We start from the raw sequence: 12,311 nt of genomic DNA on the forward strand, positions 1-12,311 counted from the left end.
ACTCAATCTTATGCTTCTCAAGCAAGAAATAATAATGGACACTGGGTTTGGAGTCAAACAGTAAAAATGATAACATTAATTTGGTTGATCTTCTACAGCTTTCTAGACACATTAACCTTTTTATTATCTATTTTGGAGACCTGAGTGTGAGTGCCCACTCTACTACATACTTGCTGTGTAACCTTAGACAAGTTGCTTCAACTCTCTGAGCTTTAATAATTAACTGAAAAAACAAAGATAGTGTCAGTTTTACTAACCTAAATCAGGGTTGCTGAGAGACGCAAATGAAACAGGAAATCATACAGTGGACTATTATGTGGTATAATGTATCTCCTCAACTAGGTTAAGTTTTTTTTCTGAGGGAGGGATTCTTTATTGCTTATATATCTTGTCTAGGACAATTTAGCTCATGGTAGACATTCAGTAAAAAACTTGTTAACGTTCATGGAACTTTTGCCCGATAAGTGTCCCCACAAATGGTTTGTAGTCTCATATGAAAGATATTATATTATAAATTCAAGGCCTTTTTAACTCCTAAAGGCTCACTGATAAACACAGGTACTCACGGAGAAAAATTTTGGATATGAGTATTGGCTATTTTCCCAAGGCACAGAAACTGACAAAACACATACAATGTGCTTAATAGATGTTTGTTCAATAAATTGCAGTCTTATTTATTTTTCCACACACCCATTCTTCCTTGATCCCATGAGGAATCTTTATAGGGGTGGCTACTGCCCAGGTGACTAGTGATCCTATAAACTAAAGGGATTCCAGGAGACCAACTGAGAAATCACAGTCATAGGCTGTTATTGGAGATAACACTGATCTCGATAAAAGAACAAGGCAGTGAAGTAATAGCCACTATTTATTGAATTCCTACTATGTACTTCACGCACTGTTCCAGGTCTGTTAGTCTTCAATAACTTAAAAAAAGAGAAATGTTTATTTATTTGTTTGTTTATTTGGCAGCGCTGGGTCTTAGTTGCGGCACGCGGGATCTTTTACTTGCGGCATGCGGGAATCTTTTAGTTGTGGCATGTGGAATCTTTAGTTGCGGCATGCGAACTCTTAGTTGCGGCATGTGGGATCTAGTTCCCTGACCAGGGATTGAACCCGGGCCCCCTGCATTGGGAATGCAGAGTCTTAGCCAATAGACCACCAGGGAAGTCCCTCCAATGACTTGGAATCTCCAAGTATCAATTTTTAGGTTTTTTAAAAATCAATATTTTCGTTTGAGGTTTGTCTTTGGGGGCTGGGAATGGTGGTGGATTATGTTGTTTTTAAACCTAGCCTGGTTGGCAAATTCGCTTACTGAATTATCTTTCCATTTACAGTTTGTCCTCTAAATGCAAGGACAATTGTGTCTGCATTCTAAGACTAACCGTGAAGAAACCTGTATCACAAAATGTTTTACCAATTTGTATTGAGATAGGACATAGAATTCTGTTTTGGGAAAAGATCCCATTCTTCAGAATCTTTTGCCATTTCAACATTGTTGGTGTTTTTTTTTTTTTTTTTTACTAAGTTTCTGTACCAAACCCTTAAATGTGGATCTAAGCACATGACTTACTATTTCGGCCCTGGTGAAATGCATGATGGAGGGCAAGGGAGAAATGACACAGGTAAAGCGAGTCATCTCAGAATGCAAGCTCACTGAGGGCAGGAGCTTTGTCATGTTCACTGTTCTATATATAGAGCCAAGAACATTTGTTGAATGAGTGAATGTTAGGTCTGTCTGCCCTTACCATTGTGGTTGTAGCTCAGAGGAATTTTCATTGATGGTACAGAAATCCTCCTTTGGAACCTGGATCTCATGTTCATGGTGACTGGCTGTTTCAGGAATAGTTGGCATAAGGCTTATTGGAGTATTGTCTGGATTTTTGCCCTTTGTGTAGCTCTCACTGCTCCAGGGAAAGGAGGCCAGTTTTGGAGAAAATGTCCTCATGAGTGACTTTGGAGAACTCTCTGATTTCTCTACTTCTTTTCCTTCTGAAAAATATAATTAGTCACCAGTTCAGATAGAAACAGAATCTTCCTCTTGGCTCAGGGCTGAATTTGAGCAGGGTGATCCTGAGGAGTTACCTGGAGAAACAAAGAGTCTTGCTGTGGAGACTACAGTCCCAGCCTCATTTTCTGCAATGCACTTGAATTCCCCAGAATCTTCAGGAAATGCTTCTGCGATAATTAAGGTGCACACTTCCTCTGGAAAGGGGAGAGAGTCAACTTGACCAGAGTATTTGGATCCCTCAAGTTAACAAACAGTGTGGGAGGATGTCAAGGAGAGTACATACTAGGAATAAATACTGTATTCCTAAGATTTAAAAAAATCCATCTGATTAGTTTTTTTGTCTTTGAGTGGGCTCATGAAGATAAATCTTAAAAATACAACCTAAAATAATCCCATCCTGGTCCCTAACACCTACTTCTTAGACACATCTGTTTTCTCTACTAGACTGTGAGTTTCTTAAAAGCAGGGATTATACTTTATCTCTTGAATTCTAGATTTCAGTAGCTTTAGTGCTTAGCATAAAGGTCCTATAGAAAGATTTCCTGAACTGACCTATTATTGCCATGGTAGTTAGACAGTGATGGCCACTGTGTGATGGGCACCACACATACTTCTTGGACAGTCAACAATGTGGATGTATGATGTCAGGACACCTCCTTACTGCCTCTGTATGTTGCTCATGAGGCACAAATAATATCCCAAATGGAATTAGAGGAAGAATTTGTGCCCTGTGAGGGCAGGGACTCCTCAGTGTGAAGAACAGAACAGGACATAGCCTGTGTCTAGTAAATACATGTTGAATGAATGAATAAACGAATAAATACACTGATAGATCCCAGTTATCTTGCTTCTTCTGTTGTATCAGTTCAAGAGTTGGCATAGGGTAGCCTCAAAACTGCTCCTGAAGGCAAAAGTGGCTTAGGAGCCAAAGTCTTCTGATGCTAAATTTGGTTTAATTATTTATTATCAAGATGTTGAAAAATTGTGCTTACCAGGAATGGATGATAAACAAGCTTCTGAAAGATAAAAAAAAAGAATAGAGAGAGAATTTAAATGATGACAATTTAGTTGGGAGAAGGAGCCATGTGTGAAATAACTTGAAGCAAATACAATGTTGACTGAAATCTTGAGTCACAGGCTGTAAATTCTCTAGAAACTCAGAAAAGGTACATAATGGAATGAATACTTGGCAAGGTGCTAGAAAAAAAAAACTGTATTTTAGCCATGTTCTACCACTAGATTGCTCTGTGACTTTTTGAAAATTACTTTACTTCTCTGGGCTTTAGTTCTTCATTTCTAATAGGAAGTGAGACCAGATATATCTCTTCTCTGAATGTGAACTGTTGCTGAAACACTAATCCTGAGGTGGCCATTTTCTCCTGAGAAAATCCTTTTCTTTTACTCTTTCTAATTAAAATAAAGTTGAATATTACATTATAAAAATACTGTAGTACTACTGTAGAAAACTACACAAAAGGTTAATAGTTTTCTCTGGGTGGTAAGAATGTAACTTTAAATTTCTTGTACTTTTTTTTTTTTTTTGTGGTACACGGGCCTTTCACTGTTGTGGCCTCTCCTGTTGCAGAGCACAGGCTCCAGACGCGCAGGCTCAGCGGCCATGGCTCACGGGCCTAGCCGCTCCGTGGCATGTGGGATCTTCCCGGACCGGGGCACGAGCCCGTGTCCCTTGTATCGGCAGGCGGACTCTCAACCACTGCGCCACCAGAGAAGCCCTTCTTGTACATTTTATATTTTTCTAGATTTATTATAATAAATATGTATTACTTTAGGTTCAGAAAATGCAATAAATGTTATTTTTAAGAGAAATACCATGTTGTGTAGTAGAGGTGTTTCTTCCTAAATGTGATGTGCAAATGTTCACTTGTTTTGAATTAATATTTAAGTGAGTATAGTTTCTTCACTTGATGCAAGAAATACCTTGGCTTGAACCTTGGCTGCAGCATTTACTAGCTTTGTGACCTTCAGCAAGGTGTTTAATATTTCTTATTTCAGTTTTCTTGCTTATAAAATGCAGATGATAGCGCATAGCTCAAAATATTGATGTGAGGATTAAATGAGAAATTGTTTATAAAGTATAAACTCAGTGTTTAGCATGAGGTAGATCATCATACTTGTTACCCTTCCCTAAATTAATTATTTGGTAGGAAACTTACACAATAAAGTATTTAGAAAGTTATGCACCAGTTTTCATTTGTTTTGCTCTTTAAAAAATACGTTTATTCTCACATTTTTTTCTTGTTTGTATACTAAGAACTGTTTAGGAAGATAAGGTTAATCTCTGAAAACAAACTAGTCTTTTTACAGCTATTAAAACTATTGTTTAATCAGAACAAAAGTTGTTTTGTTTTCTTTTTTGGCTGTTTAGGTTGAGGAATCATTTGGATTTGAAATAATTGTTTAGCAGTAGCAATATTTGAGCCTGTAACGAATCAGCTATTAAACATTAAAACATGAATTATATTTCAAGGTTAATCAGAATGAAAAGTAAATTCAAAAGCTTATCACTGTACTTTTTCTCAGAATTCGGAAGTCATCTGAGTCTGCTATCTGCTCTTTCTCTCTGTACCAGTGAACTTGAACTGTGGCTGTGGCCTGGACTCGGCATTCAAACACGACACACTGACCTCTGGTTGTAGAGATGTCTTGAAGTTGCTGAAGAATAAACACAGAATTCACAGAATCGAAGAAACTGTTTCACCATATACAGTGATTTGGGGTGCCAATTGCAGTAAGTGTGCATGCTTTTCATCATAATTATTGACTACTGACTGTACCTTAATCAAAATAAGGAGCTTGCTGGGCATCTTTTGTGCTTTATAGTGTGCTTTACAGTCAGGTATAAGTTTTTATCTCAGTTTCATGGAGTTTAATGAGAAAGTTGGCTCTTTACTTCCCCAAGAGCCATTTTTCAAGATAGAAAACCAGTTACTTGAAAAGTCTTCACTTTGTTGTGTTATTTTATTGAGTACCTGTGAAGTCACAGATTTAATCTTTATTATTGGTCAAGCAGCATGGGCAGTATTGTAATTTGTTAAGGATTCTGAATCATGACTTTGAGGGATTGGGCCAAAATCACAACTTTGCCACTAGTTGGTTGAAGCTCATCATAGGAACTTGGAAGACTCTTAACCTTTGTAGAACTCATGTTCTTTGTCTGTGAAATAGGGCTAGTAAAATGCTCAGCCAACTTGAGGTTTTGAGGCTCATTTCAGAGAAATAATCTGAAAACTTTCTTTAAAGAATGAAGAGTTATATATATATAAGAAGTGTTTATTAACAAGCTAGTATAGTCTCATAATGCATATGAACAAGTGGCATTTGTTGTAAATTTACCCCTTAAATTTAAATCCTAATCTCTCTCCTCTCCTATTCTTAGCTCCAGGGTCCTCTAGAATCTAGAATTACATTTCAGATTATAACTTGGTCCTCAGACCAGAGAGAGAGAGGATCAGAGGCCCTTCTATCAGGTGAGACCTAGTTAAGACATAATGACCACCAACCCCACCCTTGAGCCTGATGCCCAGGGCTGCATATTACAGGGAAGGAATGCAGCAGGAGACTTGTGGAAATAATAGACGCTTGTGCCTGGTGGCATCTGCTGAAAGTGGACTTCCAGAATTGATAGTAGTGCTCCTTACTCTTAATGACATTGTTTTCTGTGTCTCCCATCCTGTATCTGGTTAAGTCCCTGCCATGCTTCTCATACCTTGGGCCAGCAATGGCAATAGTTTCAGTTCTGTTAGGTTTGGAACAGAGAGCCCAGAGAAGATATCAATCTTAGCTTGGTTTGACCTAACTGACTGAATCCTGCTGTTTCCAGTGAGTGATAGAGGAGGTTTCTCAATCCTGATCTCTGACTGTGACCCAAGCAGGAAGTAGATATGGCTTTGCTTGTTGACTATTTCAGAAGGGCATCTTATGGCCAGTTAAGAGGATCTGATGAATCTTGAGGTCAGGCAGAGCATTGTCTGCTTGGAAAGGACAGTCTAAGCATTTCCTTCCAGAGCTGGAGGACTGACACAGAGCAAAAATCTAAAGAGCGTAGGATAAACCATGAGTTGCTCTGTGACACTGAACAATAATTTTATGCTTTCTGGGACTCAGTTTTCTCATATATAAAATAATTATAATCTCTGAGGTCCTTTTCTAGTTTTATTTCCTTCTTCTTTCACCTTTGATAATCCCCACAATTTATCTATAAAATCCAAACTGCGTCATGCAGTGTGGATAGGTTACCTTGGTAAACACAGGGGCTACTACACAAGTGGATCCCGACAGGCTGCTGCAGGGACTCTGCATCTGGTTTAAGAAATAGAAGAGACACTATCATCCATATTGTCAAGGCCCCAAAACCTAGGTGCATGGTGGGCATGGACTAACGGGATCATTTTTAGCTGTTACCGACCACACCCTAAGTTTACTTTCTGCAAAGGATGATGCTCCTAATTTAAATGTCAGTTTGGATGTCTGCTCCAATGCCACCCTTTTTTCTCTCTCCTCCAGCATTCCATTAGCTGAGACGGTGAAATACAACACTGGGAGATTACATTTGAGAAATGAGTATTTAGAGACTGTGTATTAAAGGTTTAAATAACTTCTAAATTTTACTGATTAGATTTTTTTCCTTTCTCCATACAGTTGTTCTTGTTGTATCTTTTAGATTTTTGAAAAAGCATTTCCCCCTTTTTTTAATTAAAAGGGAATTCATTCCTTGGATAGTTGGAATATTCTATTATGGGACTGAGCTCCTAGAAACCAACTGTCCCTTACGGCCTGGTACACAGACAAATGGCCAACCCACAGAACTACCGTGGAGTTATTTTTGAGACCCATAGATTTCTCTCTTGTTCTTTCTGAGGTCATGCAGCTGGAGGCTCTCCCTATGTGTGCTTTTCAAGAAAGTTGCATTGATTCCTTCCTCTCTGGGCCTGTGTCTCCATTACTGGAACCCCTCAGAAAGCTTTTAAAACTGAACCTACCCTCTGGGGGTCAATACACAGTGGTTGAACTAAGGTAGAATAACTTGATCTGATATTGGAGGTTTCATTAACAGGGGAACTGATGGTCAGAGAAACTCTAGTGGTTTTCTTCTTTATCCTGTGGGGGAAACAAAACCAAACACAATCCAGTTAAAGAAAGGTTAGAGGTGGCTTTGATAGAAGTGCCTCACTGAAAATACATTTGAATGTTTGACATTTTTTACCTTTAGTCCTTATTTTTCTTTTGATTTGCATAATAATTCAAGTAATTTTTGTTTTTGAGCAAGTATTAGTGGATTATGCCTCCTAGTAGTTTTGCTTTAAGTTTCCTTTGTCTTAGTCCCGTAATCAGTGGGCTGTCACTATTGTGCAGAAAAAATAACTTATAAAGCAAATAATCGCTTTGCACTTAGAGAAGTTGATAATTGGTATATTTTTTTAAAAGTAGAATTCTCCCTATATTCATATGCAGCAAATGCACATTCACATTTTGTACTTACTCTGACATTTCTGTTGCATATTCCAAGCATAATCCCAGAGAGAAAATGTTTTCTTACTTCTCTGGGTACTTACCTAAAAGAAAGAGAAAAACGAAATTCTATCTAAATCTGATGGAAATTTAATGAAATTTAGTTCAAGTGTATTGTATTCACACTAGGACCAGCAAATTAATTACAAATAGCAGATCAATCCAGAACATCTGAATTCTTGACTAAGGATGGAACTTCTTTAATGTTTGCAGTGTAAAAATTCCAGATGTTTACCTTTACGGAGTTATGCTTGCACCCAAAAGAAGTGCTGAGTTATTTCCCAAAAACATCATTTCAGAGGGCATATGGTATTGTCTCTGAATTTGCATTTTGATTTCAAGTCTTCAGCATATTTGTTATAAGAAATCCATTGAACCTAATTAAACTTAAAAGCTTTTGCACAGCCCAGGAAACAGTTGACGAAACTAAAAGACAACCTACTGAATGGGAGAAAATATTTGCAAATGATATGACCGATAAGGGGTTAATATCCAAAATATATAAACAGCTCATACAACTCAACATCAAAAAAACAACTTGATTAAAAAATGGGCAGAAGATCTGAATAGATACTTTTCCAAAGAGGAAACGCAGATGGCCAACAGACATATGAAAAGATGCTCAACATTGCTAATCATCAAGGAAATGCAAATCAAAACCACAATGAGATATCACCTCACACCTGTCAGAATGGCTATCATCAAAAAGAACAGAAACACCAAATGTTGGCAAGGATGTGGAGAAAAGGAAACCTTTATACCCTGTTGGTGGAAATGTGAATTGGTGCAGACACTATGGAAAATAGTATGGACATTCCTCAAAAAACTAAAAATAGAACTACCATATGACCTAGGAATTCCACTGCTGGATATGTATTTGGAAAAAAACAGAAACACTAATTCGAAAAGGTACATGCAACCCAGTGTTCACAGCAGCATTATTTATAGTTACCAAGATATGGAAGCAACCAAAGTGTCCATAATAGATGAATGGATAATGAAGATATGGTGTGTGTATATATATATATATATATATATATATATATATATGGAATACTACTCAGCCATAAAAAGGAATGAAAGTTTACCATTTGCAACAACATGGATGGACTTGGAGGATATTATGCTAAGTGAAATAAGTCAGAGAAAGACAAATACCGTATGATATCACTTATATGTGGAATTTAAAAATTGCAACAAACTAGTGAATATAACAAAAAAGAAGCAAACTCACAGATATAGAGAACAAACTAGTGGTTACCAGTGAGGAGAGGAAGGGGGGAGGGGCAATATAGGAATAGGGGATTAAGAGATACAAACTATTATGTATAAGATAAACTACAAGTATATATTGTGCAATACAGGGAATATAGCCAGTGTTTTACAATAACTATAAATGGAGTATAACCTTTAAAAATTGTGAGTCACTATATTGTACACCTATAACTTATATAATATTCTACATCACCTATAACTCAATTAAAAAAAAAGAAACCCATTGAAACACATTCCTGTGCTTACTATAAGGAAGGGATGTCAATGTTCATATTATCTCTTTGAGGCTTTAATAGAGAAATATATCTCAATTCTTAGAATCAGGAATAATTGGGCTTCTCCTGTGCTACTGGTTTCGTTTTTCCTCATAGATACTGTGGATCTTAATATTGATTGTATTTCTTTCTGTATTAGCTACTTGAAAGTCTAGTGCTCACTTCATGAAAGCCAGTAATTCAACAGAGACTAGAGTCAGGATTTCCTAAATCTGTAACCTGATGCCTTTTTTTTTTTTCATTTTATCTATGCTGATTTATTTACAGAAACCAACATTTAGATCACATGACCCCACAAAGAACTTTTATTTCCAGATAGAAGAGGTAGTTTGGCAGATGTAGACTAGTTTGAATAACAGAATATTGTAATTTCCAGAAAGCCATTGGTTTATGGAAATGGAATGAAATTGTAACTATTCCAAAAATCCAGGCTATGTAGTCAATGAAAATAAAGTAGTTCCAACTTAAAAAGTCTTGTATTTGATACTGTCATTAGGACAAGATTTACCTAATCTCCTTCTAATCTCAATGTATAATCCTGTAATAGTTGGTGTCTTTTTTTAGTCTTTAAAAACCCATTCATCATCTCGAAGCTTTATAACCATTTAAAAATTTTACTTATTTATTTATTGGCCGCACTGCGTGGCATGTGGGATCTTAGTTCCCTGACCAGGGATTGAACCTGTGCCCCCTGCATTGGAAGCGGGGAGTCTTAACCACTGGACTGCCAGGGCAGTCCCCTTATAACCATTTTGGACTTAGTTTGCTTTAGACTAAAATTTTGGTGATATAAAAGCTTTACTATTTCATGTTTTATTTCCTGTGATAGATAATGGCTACAGAGTGTACATTTTATTATTATTTAAATTTTACCTATATATTATGTTTACTCCTTTCTAAGCATACAGTATTTTATAATACATTTGTAAGATTAAAATAAATCTGTGGAGACTCTTCCCTGGTGGTCCAGTGGGTAAGACTGCACACTCCCAATGCGGGGAGTCCGGGTTCGATCCCTGGTCGGAGAACTAGATCCTGCATGCCTCAACGAAGATCCCATGTGCCGCAACTAAGACTTGGCAACAGCCAAAATAAATAAATAAATATTAAAAAAAAAAAATCTGTGAACTGGAACTGCTTTTTTTAAAAGGGTTAGTTGGTTGTTTTTTAATTTTCAAAGAACAGATAGAATTTTTCTTTGGTAGTTCAGAAGAAGATAGCTTTAGTTCTGTGACCTAAAGGGATTGAAAACATGCACAGATTACCTTTATGTCCAAAATTGGGCACAAAAAGAGTTTATAACTATGGACTCTCTAAACAGTAGAATCAAACCATGAAGTGTTAGCTGTATTTATTTGACTTGGATCATTTTTGTAATGAATGAAAACTTCACAAACACCTCAAACTTTTGAATTAGTGAATACTTCCTGATGTCTCCTATGCCAAGATCCCAGGAGAAACACAAAGGAGTTTAGAGTTAGCTGGTACAATGAAAGTATATGAAAAGCTCACTAATGCAAAAGATGTATGATAATAATAATATAGGTACTATCTTAGTAATACCATAAGACATCAGAAACACTGAAGTCATAAGACATTAAATAGTGCCAGTGACATCACAAGACAGCATGTAATCACCCCACAGCCTGTTGGAAATAAGTGCTATGACTTCAAAGGAGACAGAAGCTTGACCAGCATAGGAAAACTTCCTGCCCAGGGTGGACCTTCGGTTTTGAAGAATGTTAAAATTGGAAAAGACAAAGTGTGTATGTGTGTGAGTTGGGGATGGGAGTTAGCCGGTGAATAGTGGTGGGGGATGGGTAGAAAAAACGAAGTAACATTCATGGAACACTAACTGGTGTGTCAGTACTGTGCTTTTCTCTTTATCTCGTGTGGGGAAAGCATTCCATAACCATTCAATGGCATGGAATGCTCTGGGATCAGATTGCCTGGATTTGCGATTTATTAGGTATATTAGGTTTCCCTCTAAGCCTCAATTTCCCAATCTGTAAAACAGGCACAATAATAGTGTTTATTTCTAGGGTTGTTTCGAGGATTAAATGAGATAGCCTACAAAAGCACTTAACTCATATTTGTGCCACATATCAATCACTCAATAAATGTTAGCTGCTATTATTATTGTGATGGTAATTGTTATATGTAGATCCAGGGTAAGTTCCACCTTTCCTCAGGTGGATTAGAAATCCAGCTGTCTTTGATTTTTCTTCTCTTGTGAACTTACAACCCTTATAATACACCTTTTTTGGGGGGCCAATTGTGCGGCTTGTAGGATCTCAGTTCCCCAACCAGGGGTTGAACCTGGGCCACGGCAGTAAAAGCCCGGAATCCTAACCACTTGGCCACTGGGGAACTCCTTACAATACACTTCTGTTTTTAATTATTTACTATTGCATACTTTCATCTGGAAGTTCCTTAAGATCAGGGGTCTTTTCGTATGTTTCCCATCCCCAAAGTATCTAGTCCAGATAGTAGGCGTGGAGCTGATTGATTTTATAGATTATTGCATAAGGAGATGCTGTGAATAATTGCCCTAGGAGGTATGTGTTGGTTTGTGCCATTTCCCTCAACCCCTACCCACAAATAATAACAGTTGATATGGAAAGATTCCTCCTCTTCCAGAAAAGGGAACCCTCCTACACCATTGGTGGGAATGTAAATTGGTACAACTGCTATGGAGAACAGTATGTAGATTCCTTAAAAAACTAAAAACAGAGCTACCATATGATCCAGCAATCCCACTCCTGGGCATATATCTGGAGAAAACCATAATTTGAAAGAATACATGCACCCCAGTGTTCATTGCAGCATTATTTACAACAGCTGGGACATGGAATCAACCTAAATGTCCATCGACGGAGAAATGGATAAAGAAGATGTGGTATATTCCATATACTATGGAATATTACTCAGCCATAAAAAAGAACGAAATAATGCCATTATTTCGTTCATGCAGCGACGTGAATGGACCTAGACATTGTCATACTGAGTGAATTAAGTCAAAGACGGATATCATATGATATCACTTATATGTGGAATCTAGAAAAAGGTACAAATGAACCTATTTACAAAACAGAAATTGAGTCACAGATGTAGAAAACAAACTTATGGTTACCGAGGGGGAAAGGTGGGGGAGGGATAAATTGGGAGATTGGGATTGACCTATACACGCTACTGTATATAAAATTGATAACTAATAAGAG

Source organism: Phocoena sinus, chromosome 3 (assembly GCF_008692025.1).
Source record: "Phocoena sinus isolate mPhoSin1 chromosome 3, mPhoSin1.pri, whole genome shotgun sequence".
NCBI classification, from domain to species: Eukaryota; Metazoa; Chordata; class Mammalia; order Artiodactyla; family Phocoenidae; genus Phocoena; species Phocoena sinus.